This window comes from Mesoplodon densirostris, chromosome 8 (genome assembly GCF_025265405.1).
Source record: "Mesoplodon densirostris isolate mMesDen1 chromosome 8, mMesDen1 primary haplotype, whole genome shotgun sequence".
NCBI classification, from domain to species: Eukaryota; Metazoa; Chordata; class Mammalia; order Artiodactyla; family Ziphiidae; genus Mesoplodon; species Mesoplodon densirostris.
This window is the reverse complement of record NC_082668.1, coordinates 70,331,257-70,343,370: the sequence shown is the minus strand read 5'-3', so window position 1 is coordinate 70,343,370 and position 12,114 is coordinate 70,331,257. Positions and strand designations below refer to the sequence as shown.

General features: G+C 38.6%; 1 long non-coding RNA gene across 1 annotated transcript in view; it reads right to left on the bottom strand.

Annotated features, from left to right (window-relative positions):
- Positions 1 to 12,114, bottom strand: part of LOC132495442 (uncharacterized) — an 87,799-nt gene that overhangs the window by 60,120 nt on the left and 15,565 nt on the right. The gene's annotated exons all lie outside the window — the stretch shown is intronic.

The window sequence follows — 12,114 nt, the reverse complement described above, 5'->3', positions numbered from 1 at the left end:
AAATCAACTATACTTCAATTTTAAAAAAACTTTTATACATCAAAGGACACCATCAAGAAAGTGAAAAGACAATTCCAGAAGTGACAAAAAAATTGCACATCATACATCTCTTAAGAGATTTATATCCAGAACACATGAAGAACTCTTACAACTCAACAATAAAAAGACAAATAAAGCAATGGGCAAAGGAATTGAATAAACATTTTTCCAAAGAAAATATGCAAATGGCCAATAAGTATATAAAAAGATGCTTGATATGATTATTCATTAGGGAAATGTATATCAAAACCACAATAAGATACCTCTTCACAGCTAGTAGGATGGCTATAACAAAAAATACAGATAATAACAAGTATTGGTAAAGATATGGATAAATTTGAACCCTCACACATTGCTGATGGGCACATAAAATGGTGCAGCTACTTTAGAAAATAGTTTGGCAGTTCCTCAAAAAGTTAAACATAGAGTAAACACATGACCCAGCAATTCCACTGATAGGTATACACCCAATAGAAACAAAACTATACAAAAACTTTCACATAAATACTTACAGCAGCACTATTCATAATAGCTAAAATGTGCAAACAACACAAATGTCTATCAACTGATGAATGGATACACAAAATGTATATCCATAAAATGGAATATTATTTGACTGTAAAAAGAAACTTAAAAAACTAAAAATAGAACTACCATATGACCCAGCAATCCCACTACTAGGCATATACCCTGAGAAAACCATAATTCAAAAAGAGACATGTACCAAAATGTTCATTGCAGCTCTATTCACAATAGCCCAGAGCTGGAAACAACCTAAGTGTCCATCATCGGATGAATGGATAAAGAAGATGTGGCACATATATACAATGGAATATTACTCAGCCATAAAAAGAAATGAAACTGAGCTATTCGTAATGAGGTAGATAGACCTAGAGTCTGTCATACAGAGTGAAGTAAGTCAGAAAGAGAAAGACAAATACCGTATGCTAACACATATATATGGAATTTTTTTAAAAATGTCATGAAGAACCTAGGGGTAAAATGGAAATAAAGACACAGACCTACTTGAGAATGGACTTGAGGATATGGGGAGGGGGAAGGGTAAGCTGTGACAAAGCGAAAGAGAGGCATGGACATATATACACTACCAAACGTAAGGTAGATAGATAGTGGGAAGCAGCTGCAGAGCACAGGGATATCAGCTCGGTGCTTTGTGACCGCCTGGAGGGGTGGGATGGGGAGGGTGGGAGGGAGGGAGATGCATGAGGGAAGGGATGTGGGAACAGATGTATATGTATGACTGATTCACTTTGTTATAAAGCAGAAACTAATAAAAAATAATTATTATTAAAAAAATGAAAAAAAAAGATGCACCAGATATCCTTCAAAAAAAAAAAAAAAGAAACAAATACTAATACATGCTACAACGCGAATGAACTCTGAAAATATTAAGCTAAGTGAAAGAGCAGACACAAAGAGACTACATTATGTGATTAATTTACTTGAAGTGTCCAGAATAGGCAAACTCATAGAGAGAAAAAGTACATTAGTAGCTGTCAGGGTTTGCAGTAGAAAGAGTAATGGGGAGTGACTGCTAATGGTAGGTGGTTTGTTTTGGGGGTGATGAAAATGTTCTAAAATTAGATAGTGATGGTTGCACAACTTTGCGTACACACAATAAACACTGAATTTTACAGTTTAGGAGGGTGAACTTCATGGTATGTGGATTATAGCTCAATAAAGCTGCTATTAAATTTTAAAATCCCCCAAGGAGTTAGTAATAAAAGAGAAGGAGGTCCAGGATTAAATTGCTGGGGCACTGTATTTTCTAGAAACTTAACAGAGAAGGAAAAGACAGCAAAAGATACTGAGCAGGATCGACCAGTGAAGTAAAAGAAAGAACAACATGAGGTCATTGAGGTTGAGAGAAGAAAGTGTTTCAAGAATTAGGGAATGGTCAATTATGTCAAATGCTGCTGGGCAATGGAGTAAGAAGAAAATAAAGTGACCATTGGATTTCACAAGCAATGTCAATAAAACAATATACCTGACTTATCTTTATGATCTTCATTAATTTAGTCTATTATTTCAAACTACCAACATACATTATTGGAAAATGGCAAAAAAAATTGCATTTATAGAATTTGGCAGCTTTTTAAAATTTGCAATTTTCTTAACTTATATAAATATTCATTCATAATGAAACTTAATAAAGGGTTAGAAGAAAGATCAAGGATATATTCCAAAACTCAGACAAAAAGAAAAATACGGAAAATAGGAAAGAAAAATAATAAAATTAGAAGAACAATACAAGGGGTCAAACATTTGATTAATCGGCAGTCATAAAAAGATAAAAAAGAAAAATGGAGAGGAGAAAATCATCATATAAAAAGTCAAGAAAATTTTCCAGAGTTGAAGGGCATGAGTTTCTAGATTAAAAGGGCCCAGTGAGTGCTAACCATAATGAATGAAATCAGGTCACGCACCAAACACCATCACTGTGAAATTTCAGAACATGGGAGGAAAAAAACAGACAATCTAATACGGGACCAGAAAGGGAGGAGAAAGGAATTTCATACAAAGTTTCAAGAATCACAATTAAAGAGATATTTTCAATTTCCAACACTGAAATCACAGGATGGTGGGAATTTGTCTTCAAAATTTTGAGGGGAAATTATTTGCAACCTAGAATTCTATATGTAGTAAAAAACTAACAATCATATGTGAAGTAGAATAAGGGCATTTTTAGAGGTACAAAAATATCAAAAAAGTTATTTTTTAATTGAAGTATAGTTGACATACAATGTAGTGTTTCAGGTGTACAGCAATATATATATATATATATATATATATATATATATATATATATCTTCGTTTTCAGATTCTTTTCCATTATAGGTTATTACAAGATATTGAATATAGTTCTCCATGCTATACAGTAGGTCCTTGTTGTTTATCTATTTCATATATAGTAGTCTATAAATTTTAATCACAAACTCCCAATTTGTCCCTCCCTGTCTTTCCCCTTTGGTAACCATAAGTTTGTTTTCTATGTCTGTGAGTCTATTTATGTTTGGTAAGTAAGTTCATTTGTATCATTTTTTAGATTCTACATATAAGTGATATCATATGATATTTGTCTTTGTCTGGCTTATTTCACTTAGTATGATAATCTCTAGGTCCATCCATGTTGCTGCAAATGGCATTATTTCATTCTTGTTTATGACTAATATTCCATTGTGTATATATATGCCGTATCTTCTTTATCCATTCATCTGTCAATGGACATTTAGTTTGCTTCCATGTCTTGGCTATTGTAAATAATGCTGCTATGAACACTGGGTTGCATGTATCTTTTTGAATTAGAGTTTTCTCTGGATATATGCCCAAGAGTGGGATTGCTGAGTCATATGGTAGTTCTATTTTTAGTTTTTTAAGGAACCTCCAAACTGTTTTCCACAGAGGCTGCACCAATTTACATTCCCACCAACAGTATAAGAGAGTTCCTTTTTCCTCTCCAGCATTTATTATTTGTAGACTTTTTTTTCCCCCTTCCCTTGGTCTCCAGCCTCCTGGCTTATCCTGTAGATTTTGGACTTGCCAGCCCCTACAATTGCATGAGCGAATTCCTTAAAATAAATCTCTCTATTTTTCTCTTCCTCTTTGTCTCTATACACACATCCTATTGGTTTTGTTTTTCTGGAGAACCCTGAGTAATACATTGAGGGAGGATAGACATTAGTATATGTTTGTGTGTATGTGTGTGATGGAGGGGGGTGATAACAGGACCTGGGGTTTTACTCTTGTCTCTGGATAGTCTGGGTATACCAATTTTCAGACTATACTGATCATCCCAACATGAAAATAGGGTAAAACGTGATTTTCTGAGCCTCACAACCAAAGACTCTGCTTTAATAGGTATGAGGTGGGGCCTCAGGAAACCTGCCTTTTCTACCAAACACCCTGAGATTGTTTCAGTACACAGCGTTCACACAATTTAGTTAGAAACAATGGCCATGGGAGTGTCACTTCTCAAGACAGGTGTTATGGTTTGAATGTTTGTGTCCCCTCAAAATTCACATGTTGGAATCCTAATCCCCAGTGTGATGTATTAGGAGGTGGGGCTTTGGGGAGGTGATTAGTTTATGAGTATGGACCCTCATGAATGGGGCTAGTTGTAGACTTTTTTTTTTTTTTTTTTTGCGGTACGTGGGCCTCTCACTGCTGTGGCCTCTCCCGTTGCGGAGCACAGGCTCCGGACACACAGGCTCAGCGGCCATGGCTCACAGGCCCAGCCGCTCTGCGGCATGCAGGATCTTCCCGGACTGGGGCACGAACCTGTGTCCCCTGCATCGGCAGGCAGACTCTCAACCACTGTGCCACCAGGGAAGCCCTGTTGTAGACTTTTTAATGATGGCCATTCTGACCAGTGTGACGTGATACCTCATTGTAGGTTTTTTTTTTAATATTTATTTATTTAATTTATTTATTTGGCTGCACTGGGTCTTAGTTGCAGAACGAGGGATCTTCGTTGTTGTGTGGGGATCTTCGTTGCAGCGTGTGGGATCTTTTAGTTGCAGCATGCAGGATCTTTAGTTGCAGCATGCAGGATCTTTAATTGCAGCATGTGAGATCTTTTAGTTGTGGCATGCGGAACCTTTAGTTGCAGCATGCAGAATCTTTAGTTGGAGCATGTGGGATCTTTAGTTGCGGCATGTGAAATCTTGGTTGCAGCATGTGGGATCTAGTTTCCTGACCAGGGATCAAACCTGGGCCCCCTGCATTGGGAGCATGGAGTCTTAGTCACTGGACCACCAAGGACGTCCCCCTCATTGTAGTTTTGATTTGCATTTCTCTAATAATTGGTGATATTGAGCATCTTTTCATGTGCTTTTTGGCCATCTGTATGTCTTCTTTGAAGAAATGCCTATTTAGGTCTTCTGCCCACTTTTTTTTTTTTTTTTTTTTTTTTTTTTTTTGCGGTATGCGGGCCTCTCACTGTTGTGGCCTCCCCCGTTGCGGAGCACAGGCTCCGGACGCGCAGGCTCCGGACGCGCAGGCTCAGCGGCCATGGCTCACGGGCCCAGCCGCTCCGCGGCATATGGGATCCTCCCAGACCGGGGCACGAACCCGTATCCCCTGCATCGGCAGGCGGACTCTCAACCACTTGCGCCACCAGGGAGGCCCTTCTGCCCACTTTTTGATTAGGTTGTTTGTTTGTTTGTTTTTATATTAAGCTGTGTGAGCTGTTTGTATATTTTGGAAAGTAATCCTTTGTTGGTTGCATCATTGCAAATATGTTCTACCATTCTGTAGGTTGTCATTTTATTTTGTTTATGATTTCCTTTGCTATGCAAAAGCTTTTAAGTTTAATTAAGTCCCATTTGTTTATCAAAAATATCAAATTTATTTGGCATTTAAGCCTTCTCAAGAAGATACTGGAAGATGTGTTCCTCCAATAAAAGAGAGTGAACTAAAAAAGAGAAAGATAGAAAACAAGGGATATAATATAGGAAAGACAAGGCCCATGAAGGAAAATCCCAGGATCATAGCTGTGCTACAGAGCTAGAGAGCAACTGGTCTAAGACTGGAGCAGGTGAAAGGTATCAGGAGAGATTTACTCAAGAAGATGAATCTGATAGAACCCCAACAGGTCTGAAAGTTTTGAGATGATATTTCCACAACTGGGGGAGAGTTTGGTCTAAGATAGGGATAAAATCATAGAAAACTAAAAGAATAAAAACAATAAAACCAGATTTCAGGGAAAACAAAATGTTGTTCAGGAAAATGAAAGTGATCGTGGTACACTACTTAGATCATCCATGAGCAATAATAAGCAACAGTTATCTTGGGAGGTGGGGAGGACCAGAAGTGGCCTAAGTACAGTCAAGGCAAGTAACTGAAAAGCATTAAATCTTCATCCTCCAGAGTGTTAAGTCAAAATATAATGCCAAAAATATTTTCCACTTAAATGTCTCTTTCCCTTGACTTTGTAAGTGCTCATACTTTCTCTGTGTTCCAATAGTTGCAGCACAATGTTGAGTATATAATAGATGCTATGGAAAACATTTTACAGTAAATCATTAGCTAATTGTTTATTTGAAGAGGAATTATACACTGACAGTCAGGGAAAATGAAAATGTTTGACCTTAACTTTATGTAAAAGTTTCCTCAGAAGTAGTTATGGATTGAAGAAAATATTTTGAAAGTACATGTTAAAATTTAGAAATACCTTTTGCAATTCCGCTTATGGTATTCTCTTCACAGAAGAATTATAATACATAAGAAAACATAAGCTTTAAATATAACTAAAAGATATCATCTGACCATGTTTTCTAGTGGATGGTCAAGTAAAATAAAGAGAAATAAGTCAGTATGAAAGCTATTGAAAATCTCACTGTTCTTTCTATTTATGAGCATTTGTTTTTATCAAGTACATTTGCATCTTCAACCTTTCCCTATGTGCAAGCCCAGAATCCAACACTTTAATCATCAGGACCATGGTAAGACTGTAGAAGCACAGCCCACACACTAGAATTCTGAGTGCAATGGCTATCTGAGTTATTCCTGTTTTTCTATCATTAAATCCTTTGGAAATCCTTAGCTGTTACCTCTCACTGCCCCCTTAGCTTTCTAATTTCTTTCCCTTATAAGTAAAAAGTCTCGGAGACATTCAAGATGGCAGAGGAGTAAGACGTGGAGATCACCTTCCTGTCCACAAATACATCAAAAGTACATCTACATGTGGAACAGCTCCTACAGGACACCTACTGAACACTGGCAGAAGACCTCAGACTTCCGAAAAGGCAAGAAAATCCCCACATACCTGGGGAGGGCAAAAGAAAAAAGAATAAACAGAGACAAAAGAATAGGGATGGACCTGCACCTCTGGGAGGGAGCCGTGAAGGAGGAAAAGTTTCCACACACTAGGAAGCCCCTTCACTGGCAGGGACTGGGGGCAGGGTGAGTGGGGGGGAAGCTTCAGAGCCACAGAGGAGAGCACAGCAACAGGGGTGCAGAGGGCAAAACAGAGAGGTTCCCACACAGAGGATCGGTGCTGACCAGCACTCACCAACCTGAGACGCTCATCTGCTCACCCGCCGGGGCGGGTGGGGGCTAGGAGCTGAGGCTCGGGCTTCAGGAGTCAGACTGCAGGGAGAGGCCTGGGGATGGCTGTGTGAACACAGCCTGAAGGGGGCTAGTGCACCACAGCTAGCCAGGAGGGAGTCCAAGAAAAAGTCTGGACCTCCCGAAGAGGCAAGAGACCATTGTTTCCGAGTGTGTGAGGACAGGGGATTCCTGCTCCGTGTGCCTACAGAAGGCAGAGCACCACCTAAGAGAACTCCAGAGACGGGCATTAGCTGTGGCTATCAGCTCAGACCCCAGAGACTGTCATGAAATGCCAACACTGCCGCCACTGCCACCAAGAATCCTGTGTGCAAGCACAGGTAACCACCCAGACCCCCACCAGGAGCCTGTGCAGCCCGCCACTGCCAGGGTCCTGATATTCAGGGATAACTTCCCTGGGAGAACACACGGCAGGCCTCAGGTTGTTGCAACGTCACGTCAGCCTCTGCCACCTCAGGCTCGGCCCGCATTCAAATTATGACTACTATACCCTTGCCTCTCCCTGGCCTGAGTGAGCAAGAGAGCCCTAAACAGCCGATCCTTTAACCCCCTCCTGTCTAGGTGGGGAACAGATGCCTGAGGCTGGCCTACATGCAGAGGTGGGGCCAAATCCAAAGCTGAACCCCAGGAGCTATGCAAACAAAGAAGAGAAAGGGAAATCTCTCCCAGGAGCCTCAGGAGCAGCGGATTAAATCCCCACAATCAATTTGACATACCCTGCATCTGTGGAATACCTGAATAGACAATGAATATTCCCAAAACTGAGGCGGTGGACTTTGGGAGCAAATGTCGACTTGGGGTTTCTTTTCTGCATCAATTTGTTTCTGCTTTTTATGTTTATCTTAGTTTAGTTTTTAGTGCTTGTTATCAATGGTAGATTTGTTCATTAGTTTGGTTGCTCTCTTCTTTTTTTAATTAAAAAAATTTTTTTTCCTTTTTTCTCTTTTTGTCAGTGTGTATATGTATGATCCTTTGTGTGATTTTGTCTGTTTAGGTTTGTTTTTACCATTTGTCCTAGGGTTCTGACTGTTGGTTTTTTGGGGGATGTTTATGTTTTCCTTTTTATGAGTGTGTGTGTGTATGTTTGGGTGATTGTGTCTGATTACTTTTACTTTTACCATTTGGTTTTGGGTTCTATCTGTTCATTTTTCTGGGGGTTTTTTTGCTTTTCCTTTTTTTTCTTCCTTTTCTTCTAAGCTGTGCGGCTGGCAGGGTCTTGATGCTCCGGCCGGGTGTCAGGCCCGAACCTCCGAGGTGGGAGAGCCGATTCCAGGACACTGGGCCACCAGAGACCTCCCAGGCCCACATAATATCAATCAGCAAGAGCTCTCCCAGAGATCTCCATCTCAAAACTAAGACCCAGCTCCACCCAACAGCCAGCAAGCTCCAGTCCTCAATGCCCCATGCCAAACAATCAACAAGACAGGAACACAACCCCACCCATTAGCAGAGAGGCTGCCTAAAGTCACACTAAGTTCACAGACAACCCAAAACACACTACTGGATGCGGCCCTGCCCACCAGAAAGACAAGATCCAGCCCCACCTACCAGAACACAGTCACCAGTTCCCTCCACCAGGAAGCCTACACAATCCACTGAACCAACTTCACCCACTGGGGGCAGACACCAAAAACAATGGGAAATATGAACGTGCAGCCTGCAAAAAGGAGACCCCAAACACATTAAGTTAAGCAAAATGAGAAGACAGAGAAATACGCAGCAGATGAAGGATCAAGGTAAAAACCCACCAGACCAAACAAATGAAGAAGAAATAGGCAGTCTACCTGAAAAAGAATTCAGAGTAATGATAGTAAAGATGACACAGAATCTTGGAAATAGAATGGAGAAAATACAAGAAACATTTAATAAGGACCTAGAACTAAACAGCAAACAAACAGTGATGAACAACACAGTAAATGAAATTAAAAATTCTCTACAAGGAATCCATAGCAGAATAACTGAGGTAGAAGAACACATAAGTGACCTGGAAGATAAAATAGTGGAAATCACTGCCACGGAGCAGAATAAAGAAAAAAGAATGAAAAGAATTGAGGACACTCTCAGACACCTCTGAAACAACATCAAACACAAAAATATTTTAATAATAGGGGTCCCAGAAGAAGAAGAGAAAAAGAAAGGGTCTGAGAAAATATTTGAAGAGATTATACTTGAAAACTTCCTTAACATGGGAAAGGAAATAGTCGATCAAGTCCAGGAAGCACAGAGTCCCACACAGATAAATCCAAGGAGAAACACGCCAAGACACGTATGAATCAAACTATCAAAAATTAAATACAAATAAAAAATATTAAAAGAAGCAAGGGAAAAGAAACAAATAACATACAAGGGAATCCCCATAAAGTTAACAGCGGATGTTTCAGCAGAAACTCTGCAAGCCAGAAGGGAGTGTCAGGACATATTTAAAGTGATGAAAGGTAAAAACCTACAACCAAGATTACTCGACCCAGCAAGGATCTCATTCAGATCTGATGGAGAAATTAAAACCTTTATAGACAAGCAAAAGTTAAGAGAATTCAACACCACCAAACCAGCTTTACAGCAAATGTTAAAAGAACTTCTCTAGGCAAGAAACATAAGAGAAGGGAAAGACCTACAAAAACAAACCTAAAACAATTAGGAAAATGGTGACAGGAACATACATATTGATAATTACCTTAAATGTAAATGTACTAAATGTTCCAACCAAAAGACATAGACTGGCTGAATGGATACAAAAACAATATCCATATATATGCTGTCTACAAGAGACCCACTTCAGACCTAGGAACACATACAGACTGAAAGTGAAGGGATGGAAAAAGATATTCCATGCAAATGCAAATCAAAAGAAAGCTGGTGTAGCAATTCTTATATCAGACAAAATAGACTTTAAAATAAAGACTATTAGAAGAGACAAAGAAGGACACTACATAATGATCAAAGGATGAATCCAAGAAGAACATATAACATTTGTAAATATTTATGCACCCAACATAGCAGCACCTCAATACATAAGGCAAATGTTAACAGCCATAAAAGGGGAAACTGACAGTAATACAATAATAGTAGGGGACTTTCAACAGCCCATTTTCACCAATGGACAAAGTATCCAAAATGAAAATAAAAAAGGAAACACAGCTTTAAATGACACATTAGATTAGATGGATTTAATTGATATTTATATAACATTCCATCCAAAAACAACAGAATACACTTTCTTCTCAAATGCTCATGGATCATTCTCCAAATAGATCATATCTTGGGTCACAAATCAAGCCTTGGTAAAGTTAAGAATATTGAAATCACATCAAGTATCTTTTCTTACCACAACACTATGAGACTACCTATCAATTACAGGAAAAAAAAACTGTAGAAATACAAACACATGGAGGTTAAACAATACATTACTAAATAACCAAGAGATCACTGAAGAAATCAAAGAGGAAATCAAAAAATACCTAGAAACAAATGACAATGAAAACACGATGACCCAAAACCTATGGGATGCAGCAAAAGCAGTTCTAAGAGGGAAGTTTACAGCAATACAATACTAGCTCAAGAAACAAGAAACATCTCAAATAAATAACCTAACCTTACCCCTAAAGCAATTAGAGAAAGAAGAACAAAAAAAAAAGTTAGCAGAAGGAAAGGAATCATAAAGATCAGATCAGAAATAAATGAAAAAGAAATGAAGGAAACTATCTCAAAGATCAATAAAACTAAAAGCTGGTTCTTTGAGAAGATAAACAAAACTGATAAACCAGTAGCCAGACTCATCAAGAAAATAAGAGAGAAGACTCAAATCAACAGACTTAGAAATGAAAAAGGAGAAGTAACAACTGACACTATAGAAATACAAAGGATCATGAGATATTACTAGAAGCAACTCTATGCCAATAAAACGGACAACCTGGAAGAAATGGACACATTCTTAGAAAAGCACAACCTTCCGAACTGAACCAGGAAGAAAGAGAAAATATAAAGAGTCCAATCTCAAGCACTGAAATTGAGACTGTCATTAAAAATCTTCCAACAAACAAAAGGCCAGGACCAGATGGCTTCACAGGCGAATTCTGTCAAACATTTAGAGAAGAGCTAACACCTATCCTTCTCAAACTCTTCCAAAATATAGCAGAGGGAGGAACACTCCCAAACTCATTCTATGAGGCCACCATCACCCTGATACCAAAACCACACAGAGAAAAAAACTACAGGCGAATATCACTGATGAACATAGATGCAAAAATCCTCAACAAAATACTAGCAAACAGAATCCAACAGTATATTAAAAGGATCATAAACCATGATCAAGTGGGGTTTATCCCAGAAACGCAAGGATTCTTCAATATACGCAAATCAATCAATGTGAAACACCATATTAACAAACTGAAGGATAAAACCATATGATAATCTCAGTAGATGCAGAAAAAGCTTTCAAGAAAATTCAACACGCATTTATGATAAAAACCCTCCAGAAAGTAGGCATAAAGAGAACCTACCTCAACATAATAAAGGCCATATATGACAAACCCACAGCCCACATCATTCTCAGTGGTCAAAAACTGAAACCATTTCCCCTAAGATCAGGAACAAGACAAGGTTGCACACTCGCAGCACTATTATTCAACATAGTTGAATAGTTGGAAGTTTTACCCACGGCAACAAGAGAAGAAAAAGAAATAAAAGGAATCCAAATCAGAAAAGAAGTAAAACTGTAACTCTTTGCAGATAACATGATACTATATATAGAAATTCCTAAAGATGCTACCAGAAAACGTCTATGGCTAATCAATGAATTTGGTAAAGTAGCAGGATACAAAATTAATGCACAGAAATCTCTTGCATTCCTATACACTAATGACAAAAAATATGAAAGAGAAATAAAGGAAACACTCCCATTCACCACTGCAACAAGAAGAATAAAATACCTAAGAATAAACCTACTTAGGGAGACAAAAGACCTATATGCCAAAAACTATAAGACCC